At 45.7% G+C, this 16,688-nt stretch overlaps 1 non-coding gene across 1 annotated transcript; it reads right to left on the bottom strand.

Moving 5' to 3' along the window:
• Positions 1-404: 404 nt before the first annotated feature.
• Positions 405-511, bottom strand: LOC145135341 (small nucleolar RNA R71). Its single transcript, XR_013719804.1, has one exon. It is a non-coding gene; the product is annotated as a small nucleolar RNA R71 (small nucleolar RNA).
• Between the last annotated feature and the right edge of the window lie 16,177 nt (positions 512-16,688).

Below are 16,688 nucleotides of genomic sequence, written 5' to 3'. Positions count from 1 at the left end.
CCACCCAAACCATAAGTAGAGATGACAGATATTGCAGATATATCCATGGAGGAATACAAGAAGAGGATGCGTGAGGATACTGGACCAGGTCTTGTGCAACCCACCATTCCGGCGACAACAAACTTTGAGTTGAAGGGTCACATGCTCGCCCAACTGATGGACATCCCATTCTATGGGAAGGATCACGGAGATGCCTATAAACACATTGACGAGTTCAACGACATAGCCGATTACTTCAACATTCAAAATGTGCTACACGAGATTGTGATACTTAGGATGTTACCGGTTACATTCAAGGGTGCCGCGAAGGATTGGTTGAAAGCACTTCCCCCAGGATCAATAACCACATGGGCAAAGATGCGAGAAGAGTTCATTCAACAGTTCTGCCCCCCTCGAAGGTCTCAAAGTTAAAGAAAGCAATCACCAGTTTTGAACAACAAGGAGGTGAATCACTCTATGAAGCATGGGAAAGATACAAAGGCTTGCTGAGAAATTGTCCACAGAATGACCTCAATGTGCAACAGGAAGTCTCCATTTTCTATGATGGGGTAAATATGACAACTAGACAACTCCTTGACTCCCAAGGACCACTCATGAAGAAAGCACCAACTGTGATAAAGACGTTGATTGAAGAATTCTATAAACACTCAAGAGAATATCATAATCCTCGAAATGACACGACTCAAGGGATAATGAATGCAACTTCAGATGATATGGCAGTGATTATGGCTAAATTGGATAGCATGGATCGTAGAATGACAAAGATGGACCAATCCATCCATGCTATCCGTGTGGGGTGTGACAACTGTAGCGGGCCTCATTTAACTAAAGACTGTGTGTTAGAACAATGTTCTAGTCGGATCGATAGATTCTAAGCAGAAACACAATTAAAGACGTAATGAAGAACACAGGAATGGTTTAACTGATGTCGAATGATTAAACTTTAACACCTCATAAGAGCTCGATTAAGAACTTCGACTGTAGAGGTGTTTAGGGTTACAAAGCAATAATAACTATAATCACGTTAGTTTTTAAGGCATACATGCATGCACTATTTATAGCTAAACCCTACTCAATAATCATGGATGGACAGGCCCAATCCGGATATACAATACTAAGCCCATGACGCAACATAAAATACCCAACAATCTCCCCCTTTGCGTCAATGGAGCCGAAAGCTCAGTTCGGTTGAGCTATAGAAGACTTCTTGACAGTCTTGAACACATTCGGTATGATGGCCAAAAGAGTATGACGAAAAGAGATATACCACCGAAGCATGTCCGTGAAGTTCTTCTTGTCTGCCTCAGAGTTCTGCTTACACCGATGGATGATACTAATTATGTGCTCTAAGCAGTCCGTTGAGAACAGATGCTTGTCAACAAGAGCGAAAAGAAATCTGTTGGCTTCGCCTCTCGTGAACATCACTGTGAGATGTTTAGAATCAATTTGACCCATCTTCATTTTATTCACATCTCCAGGTTTTGCAGTTGGCTTTACAGTGGGTTTCTTCCTCAAAACTTTAGCTATCTCCTGATCCATTGCAGCTACTTCATGGATATAGGAGGCCAACATCCTCTTTAGATGATCTAGGATCGGCTCATATTCTTTCGCATTGGTGAGCAGTATGTTAAACAACAAGATCCAATCATGAGGATTCAAGTTTGGAAGATCTGCCAGGGATATAACCAAAACCGAGTTTGCTGAACCTCGGGTTATTTTGAAACGAACATTGATAAACTTCCCTGCAGGCGAAGGTTTCAGCACCTTGACAGTTATAATCTTCTGTGCACTCCATGTCAGGTACTGAGGCTGACCGAACTTGAGATAAAAATCGATGAGTTCACGATCAACCTGAGGGTGAGGTGAGGGAACTTGAACAGTCGAATCAAAGCAATGAAAAGTAAATGCCTTTCGTGTTATAGGCATATCAAACTGTGAGTCCCTTGAATTCTCATAATCAAAAGAAGCTACAGGTTCCAACCAGTACACGCTCGGAAACTCTATTGCTTCTTTGATGAGCGTTTCTCTAGTCCAAAGAGGAAACAAGGCCTTCTTGCAATTTAAGGCATCTTGCTCTTCTTTGTTCTTTCGCTCCCTCTCTTCTGCTTCCTTCGCAACCCGAAGGGTTTCATCCAATTCCTTATCCCTTTTCTTTCGTTTCAGGGCTTCGGCAATTGTTTCCTCTTCATCACTATCATCAGCAAGTCCCTTCTTTTTATCTTGATTACTAGAACCCGAAGCTTCATTACCCTTCGGTTTGGTTTTGACAATGACCTTCGGTTGAGTCGTTTGAACACCTTCTCCCCCTTGTTTTGGAGGTACGAATCTCTCCGAAACACCCTTCATTTCATGTAAGAGTGCAAGGGTAGGAAGAAGCTTGGAAGTCAGATGATTCCTGATGGTCAGAGTAAGTATCAGATCATGAGCACTAAGAAAGATTGGTTAGCATATTCGTTAGATCAGCAGCACAACTCCGGAATACAGCTCGCTCAGTCTTCAATAAAGAAATCTCCCTTTCAGCTTGAGCTAATTGAACTTTCTGAACTTCAATAGTAGAGGCTTGTCGTGCAAGATCCTCCTTTAATGCACTCTCCTTCGCTAAATCAGCCTGGAGTGTTTCAAGGCGAGAATTCACTGAGCTAAGTGTAACAACGTAAATTTCCAAAACAATTTTTCATTTTTAAATCATACTTTTAATCATAAAACAATATCAAAACATAATGTATCCAATGTTATCACCACAAAACAATTCCCAGAATCTCAACATAATCTCTACGAGTGTGTACTGATCATGCCTGCTACTTCCCGCGATCCTTACTGGTACCTGAAACACATAACACACAACACGGTAAGTATAAATGCTTAGTGAGTTCCCCAAAATACCACATACAACACATACGCCACTCGAGGCTATGGTACGATCCTCCGGTCGATGTGTCTAGGCGGAACCCTCCAGTCCCGTAGCTCGTTGGACCCTTCGGTCCGGTCTGTATCGTTGGACCCTTTGGTCCGGTCTATATCGTTGGACCCTCCGGTCCGGTCTATACAACACATAACATACATATAACACAATGCACATAATCTCATATATACACATAACATACAAGACCCTCCGGTCTACACATAAATACCACTCTAGGTAATGTATAGTGAGAAGACTCACCTCGGGTATCTCAGATGATCTCTCACACGAATATACTGATCTAGCCCCCGCCTAATCACATACACAATATCCTCAAATAAATAATGGCTCTCAAAGGCTAGATTAAATCCCCTTCCACAATCCCTCAGAAGGGTAAAAGACCATTTTACCCCTCCTTGACCCAAAAGTCCAAATGTTGACCAAAACCCTAAAAGTCAACGGTCATACTTTGACCCGACTCGTCGAGTGCTCATGGGTGACTCGACGAGTCCATGCGGGTCCTCTGACTCCTCCTAGCCTCTCTTGGCTCGTCGAGTCATCCTTCCACTCGACGGGTTCATCCTGTCACGAATCGCGGGGAAACCCCGACTCGACTCGTCGAGCCCACTTATGGACTCGGCGAGTTGCTCCCATAACATCTCTCAAATGACCTTCTGAGGTAAGATCTGCTTTTCTAAACTATAGATCTGACCTCCCCAAGACCAATAACCACGTAAAGGTCGAAACTTGACCCACATGCAAGGCACCCAATGCTTCTTTTGGTGAAATAACTACTAAAATGGCTTCCTAGGCTCATCACTCCAAAGGGGTGGCATAAAGCATAATGATAGGGACTCTCTCGACCCCTTAAGGTCCAGATCTAATAACCATTTCACCTTGGGACCTCACACTTTCCAGATTTAAGCTAAATAAGGCATAAAGAAACCCTAGGTTCAACCAAATCAACAAAAATACGAGATTAAGCATAGATTGATACCTCCAACAGCTTCATCTGATCAAATGGAAGTAGATTCAAGCTCCCCAACTCGCCTAGCTTGACCTTCCTCCTTGCTTCTTGCTAAAATCCACAAGAAATGGTGAACAATGGCCTCCTTTCTCACTCACAAGGCTCACAGATGCTCTGGTACTCTCAAGGACGAAGGTAGCCGCAATTAAGGGCCATAAGGTCCTTTAAATAGGGCACATGCCCGGAGATTTAGGGTTTCAACCCACAGCGCGGACTCGTCGAGTCCACCCTTTCCGACTCGTCGAGTCCGTTCATTAATCCAGTCAGCATTCGCGGTCCTACTCGACGAGTCCACGCCTCAACTCGTCGAGTCCCTCTCTTATACTCAAAATAAATGATCAAACATAATACCTGGAAATCCGGATGTTACAATTCTCCCCCACTAGAATCAGACTTCGCCCTCGAAGTCTTGCTCCTCAAACAACCCTGGATGCTGCTCCCGCATCTCCAACTCCGGCTCCCAGGTCAGCTCGGACCCTTTCCGATGTTGCCACTGGACCTGAACCAGGGATACCTCCTTGTTCCTCAGAACCTTGATCTTCCGATCCCGGATCGCGATTGGCCTCTCAGCATAATTCAGGCTCGCATCCACCTGAATATCCTCCAACGGCACCACCGCCGACTCGTCGGCTATACACTTCCTCAACTGAGACACGTGGAAGGTATCATGAATCTGGCTCAACTCCGCAGGTAGCTCCAACCAATACGCTACCCTGCCCACCCTCGCGGTCACCCTGAACGTTCCAACTTGCCCCTCTTCCTGAATCGAATCACTCCTTTCCAAGGAGACACCTTCAGGAGTACGAAGTCTCCCACCTGGAACTCCAACTCGGATCGTCGCCTATCCGCATAACTCTTCTGGCGGCTCTGAGCTGTCAACAACCTTTGTCTAACCTGCTGTATCTGCTCGGTCGTCTGAAGCACTATCTCATTGCTGCCCATCACGCGCTGTCCTACCTCTCCCCAGCAAATGGGAGTCCGACACCTCCTCCCATACAACAACTCGAAGGGAGGCATACCAATACTAGAATGGTGGTTGTTGTTATAGGAAAACTCAGCCAATGGTAGGTATGTGTCCCAACTTCCTCCGAAGTCCAACACACATGCCCTAAGCATGTCCTCGAGCGTCTGAATCGCCTGCTCGCTCTGACCGTCCGTCTGTGGATGGTATGCGGTACTGAAATACAGCCTCGTACCCATCTCCTCATGGAATTTCTTCCAGAACCTGGAAGTGAAACGCACATCTCGATCCGACACAATCGAGATCGGTACTCCATGCCGCGATACCACCTCTCTCACTTACAATTCTGCCAGCCTCTCAGCAGAAGAGCTCTCGCTGATAGCAAGAAAATGCGCGCTCTTCGTCAGCCGGTCAACGATCACCCAAATTGCATCGACACCTCTCGCAGTCCTCGGCAATTTGGTGATAAAATCCATGGAAATCTGTTCCCACTTCCACTGGGGAACCTCAAGTGGCTGCAACTTGCCATGCGGACGCTGGTGCTCGGTATTAACCCTACGACAAGTCAAGCACCTCTCAACAAACCATGCAACATCCCTCTTCATACAGGGCCACCAATAATCTTTCTTCAGATCTAAATACATCTTAGTGGCCCCGGGATGAATCGAGAACCTCGATCTGTGCGCCTCCTCCATCAAGGTGGTACGCGCCCCGCCTGCATACGACACCCAAATCCGACCCTGAAAGGTCATAAGCCCGCGGCTATCGGTAACGAACTCAGGTCATAAGCCCGCGGCTATCGGATATCGGTAACGAACTCAGGTACCTGTCCAATCACCCGCTCTCCCGAATGGTGTCCAACATCGGAGTCATCACCGTCAACCGCATACAAATGTCTCGAATCGGGGCACTCTCCGCCCTACGGCTCAGGGCATCAGCTACAACAGGATCTCACAATCGTAATCCTTTACCACATCCAACCATCTCCTTTGGCGCATATTCAGGTTGAGCTGATCCATCAAATACTTCAAGCTCTTGTGGTCCGTGTATATGGTACACCGAACCCTATACAGATAGTGACGCCAGGTCTTGAGGGCGAACACTACCGCCCCCAACTCTAGATCGTGGGTGGGATACCTTGTCTCATGAGGCTTCAGCTGCCTCGATGCATATGCTATCATATGACCCCTCTGCATAAGCACTGCACCCAACCCCGATATCGATGCGTCACAATATACCACAAAATCCTCCATCCCCTTCGGAAGGGCTAACACTGGGGCTTCGCATAATCTCTGGCGAAGTGTCTCGAATGAGGCCTGCTGCTCCGGGCCCCAACTGAAAGTCACGCCCTTCCGGGTCAACCTGGTGAGAGGAACAACAATCTTGGAGAAATCTTTAATAAATCTCCTATAATAGCCGGCCAGCCCCAGAAAACTCCTGATCTCAGTGGGGGATCTCGGCACCTCCCAACTCATCACTGCCTCAATCTTGGCCGGATCGACCAATATCCCATTCTGGTTAACGAGATGCCCCAGGAACTGGACCTCTCGTAACCAGAAATCACACTTGGAGAATTTGGCGTAAAGCCTCTCCGATCTCAGAACTTCGAGGACCTCCCTCAAATGCTCCTCATGTTGCTCTCTGGATCTCGAATACACCAATATATCATCAATGAACACGATCACCGAACGATCCAACATTGGTCTGCACACCCTGTTCATGAGATCCATGAACGCCGCCGGTGCATTGGTGAGCCCAAAAGGCATCATCACGAACTCGTAATGCCCATAACGAGTCCTGAACGCCGTCTTCTGGATATCCTCATCACGCAATCTCATCTGATGATATCCCGACCTCAGATCAATCTTGGAAAACCAAGACGCTCCCTGCAACTGATCGAACAAATCATCGATCCTCGGTAGTGGGTAACGGTTCTTGACCGTCAACTTGTTCAACTCCCGGTAATCAATGCACATCCGGTGTGAACCATCCTTTTTCTTGACAAAAAGGATCGGCGCTCCCCAAGGTGAGCTACTCGGTCTGATAAATCCTTTCCCCAACAGCTCCTGAAGCTGTGAGGATAACTCCTGCATCTCTGGTGGCGCAAGGCGATAGGGCGCCTTGGCGATAGGCGCCGCTCCCGGAACCAAATCGATGCGAAACTCCACCTGCCTCTCGGGAGGCACACCCGACAACTCCTCGGGGAAAACGTCCGGGAACTCTCGCACTATCGGCACATCATCAACAGAACTAGGCCTCTCCGTTGCGACTCGTGTGTCCATCACGTAGGCCACAAACCCACTACAACCCTGCTGTAGACTCTGCCTCGCTCTAGCAGCCGAACAGAATGCTGACCCTGAACGGGTACCCTCGTCGTACACCATAAGAACTCCCCCACTAGGGTCTCGTATCGTCACCAACTGTTGCTCGCAGTCTATAACAGCCCCAAAACGGCCCAACCAATCCATGCCCACTATGACACACACATCTCCCATCGCAATCGGGACCAAATCAATCGGAAACTCAACGCCGAAGATCTCGAGTACACATCCTCGAATCACATCAGTGGCATACACCGCTCTCCCGTCAGCTATGGAAACTCGTAGAGGTCGACTCAACGCCTCTCGCTGGATACTGAGGTGCTGACTAAATGCTAACGACACAAATGACCGACTCGCACCCGAGTCAAATAACACCAAAGCAGGTACAGAACTCACAAGAAAAGTACCTACGCATATCATAATATAAGCACAATATCTCATACTCAGCATAAATAAATGAAAGAGTACATACCAGCCACGACATCGGCCGCTGCGCGGACCTCCTCCGCTGTCAACTGGAAGGCTCTCCCGCGAGCCTTTGGTGCCTCGGCCTTCGCTGGCCGGATCTCAGTAGCTCGAGCAGTAGGTGCAGATCCGTGCGTTGATCCCTGCAGTAGCTGTGGGCACTCGGCCTTCCGATGGCCGGTCTGGTTGTAATGAAAGCAAACCGTGAACCCCTTGGGGAAATCCCTCGCATAATGCCCCTCCTTCCCGCACTTGTAACACACCCCAGCTCTGCACACTCCCTCGTGGCTCTTGCCGCACTTCCCACAAGTGCGGCCCTTCGGACCCCCAGATCTCGAATCAGCGGGCTTTTCCCGCTTGGCTACCGGCTGAGACTGTGCCGGCCGCCGATCCCTCCCCTGAGACTCCGCCTCCTCCCTGGCCAGAGTCTCCAACTCAATCTCCCTCTTCCGGGTATTTGCCTGGAGCTCAGCAAATGTCTGGTAAGTCGAGTTCGACACGAACTCCCGAATATCCCTCCTCAAGATGCTCAAATACCGGCTCATGCGTGCCTGCTCGGTAGACACCTGCTCAGGGCAAAACATTGCCCTCTCATGAAACTTCCTGGTAACCACAGTAACAGAATCAGTACCCTGCTTGAGGGTCAAAAACTCTTGAGCCAGTCGTTCCCTCTCCACAGGGGGAATGTACTCATCACGAAACATAGTGGTGAACTTTTCCCAGGTCACCGCTGTAAGCTCAGCGGGGGTGAAATCTGCCGATACAAACTTCCACCAGTCCTTCGCCCCCAAGCGAAGCTAGTTCAGCGCGAACCGTACTCTCAAATGCTCCGGACACGAGCAGGTATAGAAACACCCCTCAATATCAGCAATCCATCTCATCGCAGCGATCGGATCCTGCGTCCCATCAAACTCTGATGGCTTCGTGTTGCTGAACTCTCGGTACAGCAACGAGTCACCTCCCTGTGGCCTGGCAGCAGCGACGGCTGCGGTGGCCGCAACAACAGCAGCATCCGTAAGTGCGGTGTACCGCTCATCAAAAGTCTCGATCAATGTGGTCTTGATAGACCCGAACATCTCCGCTATCTCAGCTCGGATGGCCGCAGCCACCTCCTCATGAATCAATCGGCGGATCTCCTCATCACTGACACTGCTGCTCTCAGGTGTCTGGCGTGTCCCAACCATGATGTCTCTCTGAAATACAACATAAAATATCAGAGACCCACTCGAGTATACTCGCACTCGATAACTCAACCCTACTTGTTTCCTAGTACCCAAAAGATTCTTACTTGGACTGTACACTGATCCGGTGTCTTCAGTAGTACGGACCCTACACTACCGTCCACACCACATCAGTATTCACCCCAAGTACTCTACATCTCGCTAGCACAGGCTACCCTTCGGTAGACCCCTCATCAGCTCCTCGCTGCTACCTACTCACTCTCAAGCATCTCATAATAGCAGTAATCTCCTAGGCTAAGGCATCACAGATCAGGCCACTCTAGTCCTAATATGAATAGCTAGCCTATTCTGGCATGCATAACATATCATATCATATCTCATAACACATAATGTAAGGGTATTTTTGGGAAATCACCGTTCGGGCGCTGGCTGACCGTACACACTGCTCTGTTCTGCTCGTCTCAAAACCTTTTACTCTTTTTAGAAAAATTGTTTTATTGCGAAAAATTCCTCAAATCCTCGGTTTGAGTTCAGATACGCCCGAAGGTGCGTCCGAATCCCTCAAACCAAGGCTCTGATACCAACTTGTAACAACGTAAATTTCCAAAACAATTTTTCATTGTTAAATCGTACTTTTAATCATAAAACAATATCAAAACATAATGTATCCAATGTTATCATCACAAAACAATTCCCAGAATCTCAACATAATCTCTACGAGTGTGTACTGATCATGCCGGCGCCTTCCCGCGATCCTCACTGGTACCTGAAACACATAACACACAACACGGTAAGCATAAATGCTTAGTGAGTTCCCCAAAACACCACATACAACACATACGCCACTCGAGGCTATGGTACGACCCTCCGGTCGATGTGTCTCGGCGGAACCCTCCAGTCCCGTAGCTCGTTGGACCCTTCGGTCCGGTCTGTATCGTTGGACCCTTTGGTCCAGTCTGTATCGTTGGACCCTTCGGTCCGGTCTATATCGTTGGACCCTCCGGTCCGGTCTATACAACACATAACATACATATAACACAATGCACATAATCTCATATATACACATAGCATACAAGACCCTCCGGTCTACACATAAATACCACTCTAGGTAATGTATAGTGAGAAGACTCACCTCGGGTATCTCGGATGATCTCTCACACGAATATACTGAACTAGCCCCCGCCTAATCACATATACAATATCCTCAAATAAATAATGGCTCTCAAAGGCTAGATTAAATCCCCTTCCACAATCCCTCAGAAGGGTAAAAGACCATTTTACCCCTCCTTGACCCAAAAGTCCAAATGTTGACCAAAACCCTAAAAGTCAACGAAAGTCAACGGTCAAACTTTGACCCGACTCGTCGAGTGCACATGGGCGACTCGACGAGTCCATGCGGGTCCTCTGACTCCTCCTAGCCTCTCTTGGCTCGTCGAGTCATCCTTCCACTCGACGGGTTCCTCCTATCACGAATCGCAGGGAAACCCCGACTCGACTCGTCGAGCCCACTTATGGACTCGGCGAGTTGCTCCCATAACATCTCTCAAATGACCTTCTGAGGTAAGATCTGCTTTTCTAAACTATAGATCTGACCTCCCCAAGACCAATAACCACGTAAAGGTCGAAACCTGACCCACATGCAAGGCACCCAATGCTTCTTTTGGTGAAATAACTACTAAAATGGCTTCCTAGGCTCATCACTCCAAAGGGGTGGCATAAAGCATAATGATAGGGACTCTCTGGACCCCTTAAGGACCAGATCTAATAACCATTTCACCTTGGGACCTCACACTTTCCAGATTTAAGCTAAATAAGGCATAAAGAAACCCTAGGTTCAACCAAATCAACAAAAATACGAGATTAAGCATAGATTGATACCTCCAACAGCTTCCTCTGATCAAATGGAAGTAGATTTAAGCTCCCCAACTCGCCTAGCTTGACCTTCCTCCTTCCTTCTTGCTAAAATCCACAAGAAATGGTGAACAATGGCCTCCTTTCTCACTCACAAGGCCCACAGATGCTCTGGTACTCTCAAGGACGAAGGTAGCCGCAATTAAGGGCCATAAGGTCCTTTAAATAGGGCACAGGCCCGGGGATTTAGGGTTTCAACCCACAGCACGGACTCGTCAAGTCCACCCTTTCCGACTCGTCGAGTCCGTTCATTAATCTAGTCAGCATTCGCGATCCTACTCGACGAGTCCACGCCTCAACTCGTCGAGTCCCTCTCTTATACTCAAAATAAATGATCAAACATAATACCTGGAAATCCGGATGTTACACTAAGTAGAGAAGTGTTCTCAGCTTGAATGGAAGAACGAACATTCTCAAATTTAGCTTGCTCCTCTTGAGGTGACTTAGATAAAGAATCAACTGAAGCGTTCACTTTAGCTGCATTTGAATCAGCATGACCTTTGAGGGATTCGAGAAAAATATGAGAACTATGAACAAGTTCTGCAACTTCAGTAGTGGCTTTCTTGCAAGAAGAAGTTGAAGCTTCAACCGCCTTTCTTGATTTGTCTATAGCTCCAGTATATTGCTCAAAAGCAGTGTCCAGAAAAGCTTTGAGCACAACATCGTTATAGGTTTTTGTAGAGGCAAGCAATTGATCAAGTTTCTCATCTAGACTCTACACTTGTTGTCTGGTGACAGGAGCCTCTTCATCTTCGTCTGTTGGAAGCCGATAAGGACTGTAATAAGTCGAGTCAAACTCAACATTATCACCACCAAGAGTATCACCAGAATCGGTTGAGGGTGAGGGTGAAAGAGGTTTGGAAGTAACCGGAGGTTCGGTTTCAGTATTAGCCCCCGTATTAGATACGTTGACGTTTACCGGAGGTTCGGTTGTTGTGGTGGTGGGAGTAGTTGTGGTAGTTGCTTGTGAAAAGATAGGAGGTGGTAAAGGAGTTGTAGATATTGGTATGGTAGTAACTGGTGGTGGTGGTGGAATAGAAGTAACCGAAACTGGAACAGTGGTTTTCGGTGGAGATGGAGGAGGTGTTGGAATCTTGTCATTAAGTGGTTCAGTTGGAGTTGGAGAACGAGAAGGTGTATTACCTCTCGGTGAACCATGATGCTGAACTTCCTCTTCTTCATCTGCCGATGGCTCCTCATTATTGTCCGAGCTTGAAGGAGAAGGACTCTTTGATTTCTTTGCCATCTTTTTAACCTTCTTTGGAGCTGAAGAATCACCCTTTTCAGCCTTTCGCTTTTTAGACTTGGCAGCTTTAGACGAAGGACCTTCGGTTGTCACTTTCTTGGTATTTGCCCTTTTGCCTCGGTTGGCTGGCTTCTCCATAGCTTCTAAAGCAGCTTGCTGTTCAGGAGTCAGTTCTCTTGGTCCTTTGGAGGAAGCTTTCAGTATTCGGCCATCACTTTACTTTCGGCTGACACACACCTGTACATCGTCTCAGGTATTGAACCATTATGAGAGAACCTGGTGGCATCGGAGAAGATGATCTTCTTCGTATGAAAAGTAGCCACATAAGAGACCAATGCATCCTTCATGACTGGAATCTGCAAAGTATCAATGGCCCTGCATGTGACGATGGTCCAGAAACGTCCACAAGAAATCTCAGAATGTCTCGTCGAAGTGTTGAGACTTTGTACCAATTGCGACCAAATGATCGACCCGTAATCGAGATTAATTCCATTGTAGAGACCATAGAGAATGGTCAGAAAACCCTTACTGGTACCATCTGACCCAGCAACCCTCTCCGCTAAACCCTTGTTGAGTAGAGTAAGCAATCCATTCCATTGTGGCGGCAAATACGATTTCTTAATCTTCGTCACTGTGGTAAGAACATCAGTGTATCCCATGTCGTAAAGCATCGTAAACAGTTGGGTTGTAGTGACGAAATCGGGAGAGATAACAGAGGCATCGACGGCAAGCTGTAACAGGGAACATAATCGCCCTTTCGAAATTGATGCCTTGTGCGAGAAGATTTGAAAGTAGATTCTCTCCTTGTTCTTGTCATAGGTTACAGTAGAATAAACTTGGGAAAGAAGAGACATTGGGACAGATTCCACTTGTGTGAGTGCGATAACCAGAGGAGAGTATTTGAGACATTCAACAACCTGGAGCATGTACGAATCATACAGAAAGGGGTTCAGTTGAATGATCATGTTCTGATTGGGTTTGATCACGAGCAATAAGGACGAAGCAGTTTGATCTTGAACAGATGAGGAATCCGCCATTGTTGAGGTAAGGAAGAAGATGAACAGTTGCAAATCGCCTTGTGTATTTGAGAGAATTTGAAGAAGGTACGAAGGTACAATTTGTGCGAGAAACCCTTTATATACCGTTGCCAGGAGAGAGAAAAAATCTTCGTGATGATGATACGATCACTGAAACGTCGGCTGAAAAAGCGCGATGTGACAGCTTGGTTTCCCCAGATAGACGTCAGCAAGTGTGGGTTTAGGAACCGTTCAAATTCACGCGCCCAAAATCTTATCCACATATCATCTTTTCAAATGCACCTTCGCTCCAGATGTGATAATAACCACTTTCGCGCCTAAAAGAAACTTCAAACGAGCCATAAGAAACATCAACCAGAATTTTGGAAAATCACAAAGTATTTTCGTGCAAGAGTGTGCCAAAAATTAAGAAACGAAGCAAAATGTGTATAGGATGTGAGTGATGTCTGTTAGAAGACATAAAGCAGATGATTCTGGGCATGAATCTTTTCCTTCAAAGTCAAGAGAGACTTGAAGTGCTTGCGTGGTTTCCCGAGAAAATACGATCGAGTGCTTGTAAAGAAACACCGAAAGGCTTCTTTTAAATAATAGTCTAAGGGTTCTTCAACCGAACATCGATTCTTAACATAAGACCGAACGTTGGATGAAGTACTTGTGAGACCGATATGGTCTGTTGAACAAGTAGGGTGGATATAATTTGTTGTGACTAAAGATGTTATAAAAATCTCAAAAACAAAAACAAACTGGATCTTGTTGGGAAGAAATGCCTTGGTGTTAGACAATTTCATAAAAGACCACTCAAAAATAAAATGAGATTTCGTTAGGTAACAAGTAAGATCTTGAATATAAAGATTCACCGTCAATTCATTGTTAGTGTTGGATTTTGGGTCTCACTTAGCACGCGGTGTACGTTTCTAAGATCATAAACACGGATTTTATGCAACCATAAACCTCAGTGGTAAAAGCTGAGAGTCTCAAGGGTTACAGTGTTGAACCGAAAGTTGATGGAGAATGTAAAGGAGGTGGTTAAGGAACCGAAAGTACCTCTGCTATATAAACGTGACAAAGCAGAAAACTCTTAACTCATTTGAGAAGAGTAAGGTAGCTCATGACATGAGTGGATTTACCAGCCTAATTGGGAAGAAACGATAGGTATAAATCGATTCATTAAGGCCTTGCTCTTAGTCTTAGAGGCTTCGGTCGACATGCAACAGCATGCTTCTAGGGACACTTAACTAGTTCATATTAAAAGAATCATACCTGCCTTAGCTCCAAATTATGTTGCACTGAAGTACTTGAGACCTAGTAAAGAGAACAAGCAAACAAACAAACCACACAAACAAAACAAACAAAAAACAAAATAAATAATTAAGAAACAAAATAAAAAAAACTTTTGGAAAAATATTTTTGGATTTTTGAAATTTCTGAAAAATAATAAAAAAACAGAAAAATAAACAAAAAGAAATTAGCACAAAACACTAAAAAAAAACTCTTAAAAAAATAAGTAATAGACTTAAAAACGAGTGTACAAAATATACAGCCAAAACCAAACCGTAAAAGAATGAAGCGAAATAGCCGAGCGTTCGGTTCATTTCGGTTCCCTAAAATTCCGGAGCCGAAATAGACCGAGCGTTCGGTTCATTTCGGTTCCCGAAAAATTATGGAGCCGAAATAAACCGAGCGTTCGGTTCATTTCGGTTCCCGAAAAATCCGGAACCGAAATAGACCGAGCGTTCGCTCTATTTCGCTTGTCTAATTTTCAGAGAGAGATTTGAGGATTCGGTACCGACTTTGGTTCCATCATTCCCAAACCTTGTAAAATTTTATTGAAGCTTGCTTCTGGTAAGGCTTTAGTGAATATGTCAGCCAGTTGATCAGAGGACCGAACGAAATGTACTTCCACGTTCCCATCTTCTACATGGTCCTTGATGAAATGGTATCTTAGTGCAATATGATTTGTCTTTGAGTGTTGCACTGGATTGTGACATATTCTAATCGCGCTTTCTGAGTCACAAAGAGAGGTATTTTCTTCATACTTAGTCCGTAGTCTCTTAGTTGGCTTTGTATCCATATCACTTGAGAGGTACAGGATGCTGCAGCTATGTACTCAGCTTCGGCTGTTGAAAGAGACACACAGGTTTGCTTCTTGGACTGCCAGCTAACAAGTTTACCGTCAAGGAATTGGCATCCACCAGTTGTGCTCTTTCGGTCTAGTCCACATCTTCCAAGATCGGCGTCAGAAAAGGCTTGAACAAAAAATCCAGATCTAGCAGGGTACCAAAGACCGAGAGAAGTGGTTCGCTTCAGATAACGGAAAATATTTTTCACTGCTACCATGTGAGGTTCTATTGGATTTGCTTGAAACCTGGCGCAATAACAAACAGAAAACATAATGTCTGGTCTAATAGCCGTTATATACATAAGACCCTATTATTTGACGATAGAGTGTTACGTCAACAGCAGGTTTTTCCAAAGACGATGTTAACTTTGTGCCAAACGCCATAGGAACCTTCACTTTCGAATCACCCGTCATACCGAACTTTGCCAGCAAATTCTTCGTGTAGGCCTCCTGGTTGATAAAAATACCTTCTGGTCCCTGTCTTATATTCAAACCAAGGAAAAAATTAATCGGACCCATTGCACTCATTTCAAATTTAGTCTCCATCAGCTTCCTGAATTCAGCCGTTAAGCTAGGATTCGTGGAGCCGAAGATGATGTCATCGACATAAATCTGAACTATCATTAGATGTTCGCCTTCTTTATTTCGGAAGAAGGTTGGGTCAACCGAACCTTGCTTGAATTTTGACATTTTAAGAAAGCGAGTTAAAGTTTCATACCAGGCCCTCGGTGCTTGCTTCAGACCATATACAACTTTATCTAACACATAGCAGTGATCAGGGTATTTCTCGTTCACGAACCCAGGTGGTTGCTCAACATACACCGTTTCTTCTAGTTCTCCATTCAAGAAAGCACATTTCACATCCATTTGGAAAACTTCAAAGTATTTATGACCAACATATGCCAGAAAGATTCTGACCGATTCCAACCCTGCTACAAGAGCGAAGGTCTCCTCATAGTCTATCCCTTCTTCTTGGCAGTATCCCTTCACCACCAACCGAGCCTTATTGCGTATGACGTTGCCCTCTTTGTCCAACTTATTCCTGAAGACCCATTTTAAGCCGACCACTGAAGCATCCTTTGGAGTGGGAATCAGCCTCCAAACGCGATTACGTTCAAACTCATGGAGTTCATCTTGCATAGCTTGTACCCAATCAGCATGATCAAGTGCAACATTAACCGTCTTTGGTTCGACTTTGGAGACAAACGAATTAAACATACATAATTCAACATTAGAGAATAATGCAGTTTGTTTTGCTTTCAATTGAGAACGTGTGAGAACTCGCTCAGATGATTCACCAATTATTTGTGCTTTGGGATGATCTTTAGTCCATTTCATTAGAGGAGGGTAATTAGGGTCATAGGCTGGATCCAACTCTGCATTTACTTCTTCTTCAAGTTCTGATTGATCACCTTCGTCATTTATATGCGCATTCTCCCCCTCAAATGGCGAAGCGTATCCCTTGTCAGGTTCAGAATTCTCCTCCTCTGTTGGAGTTGGATGCTCCCCCTTGACTGG

Source organism: Lactuca virosa, chromosome 8 (assembly GCF_052849685.1).
Source record: "Lactuca virosa cultivar CGN04683 chromosome 8, Lactuca_virosa_CGN04683_v6, whole genome shotgun sequence".
NCBI lineage: Eukaryota > Viridiplantae > Streptophyta > Magnoliopsida > Asterales > Asteraceae > Lactuca > Lactuca virosa.
Note: the sequence above shows the minus strand (reverse complement) of the source record. Positions and strands in the feature narration are given on the sequence as shown.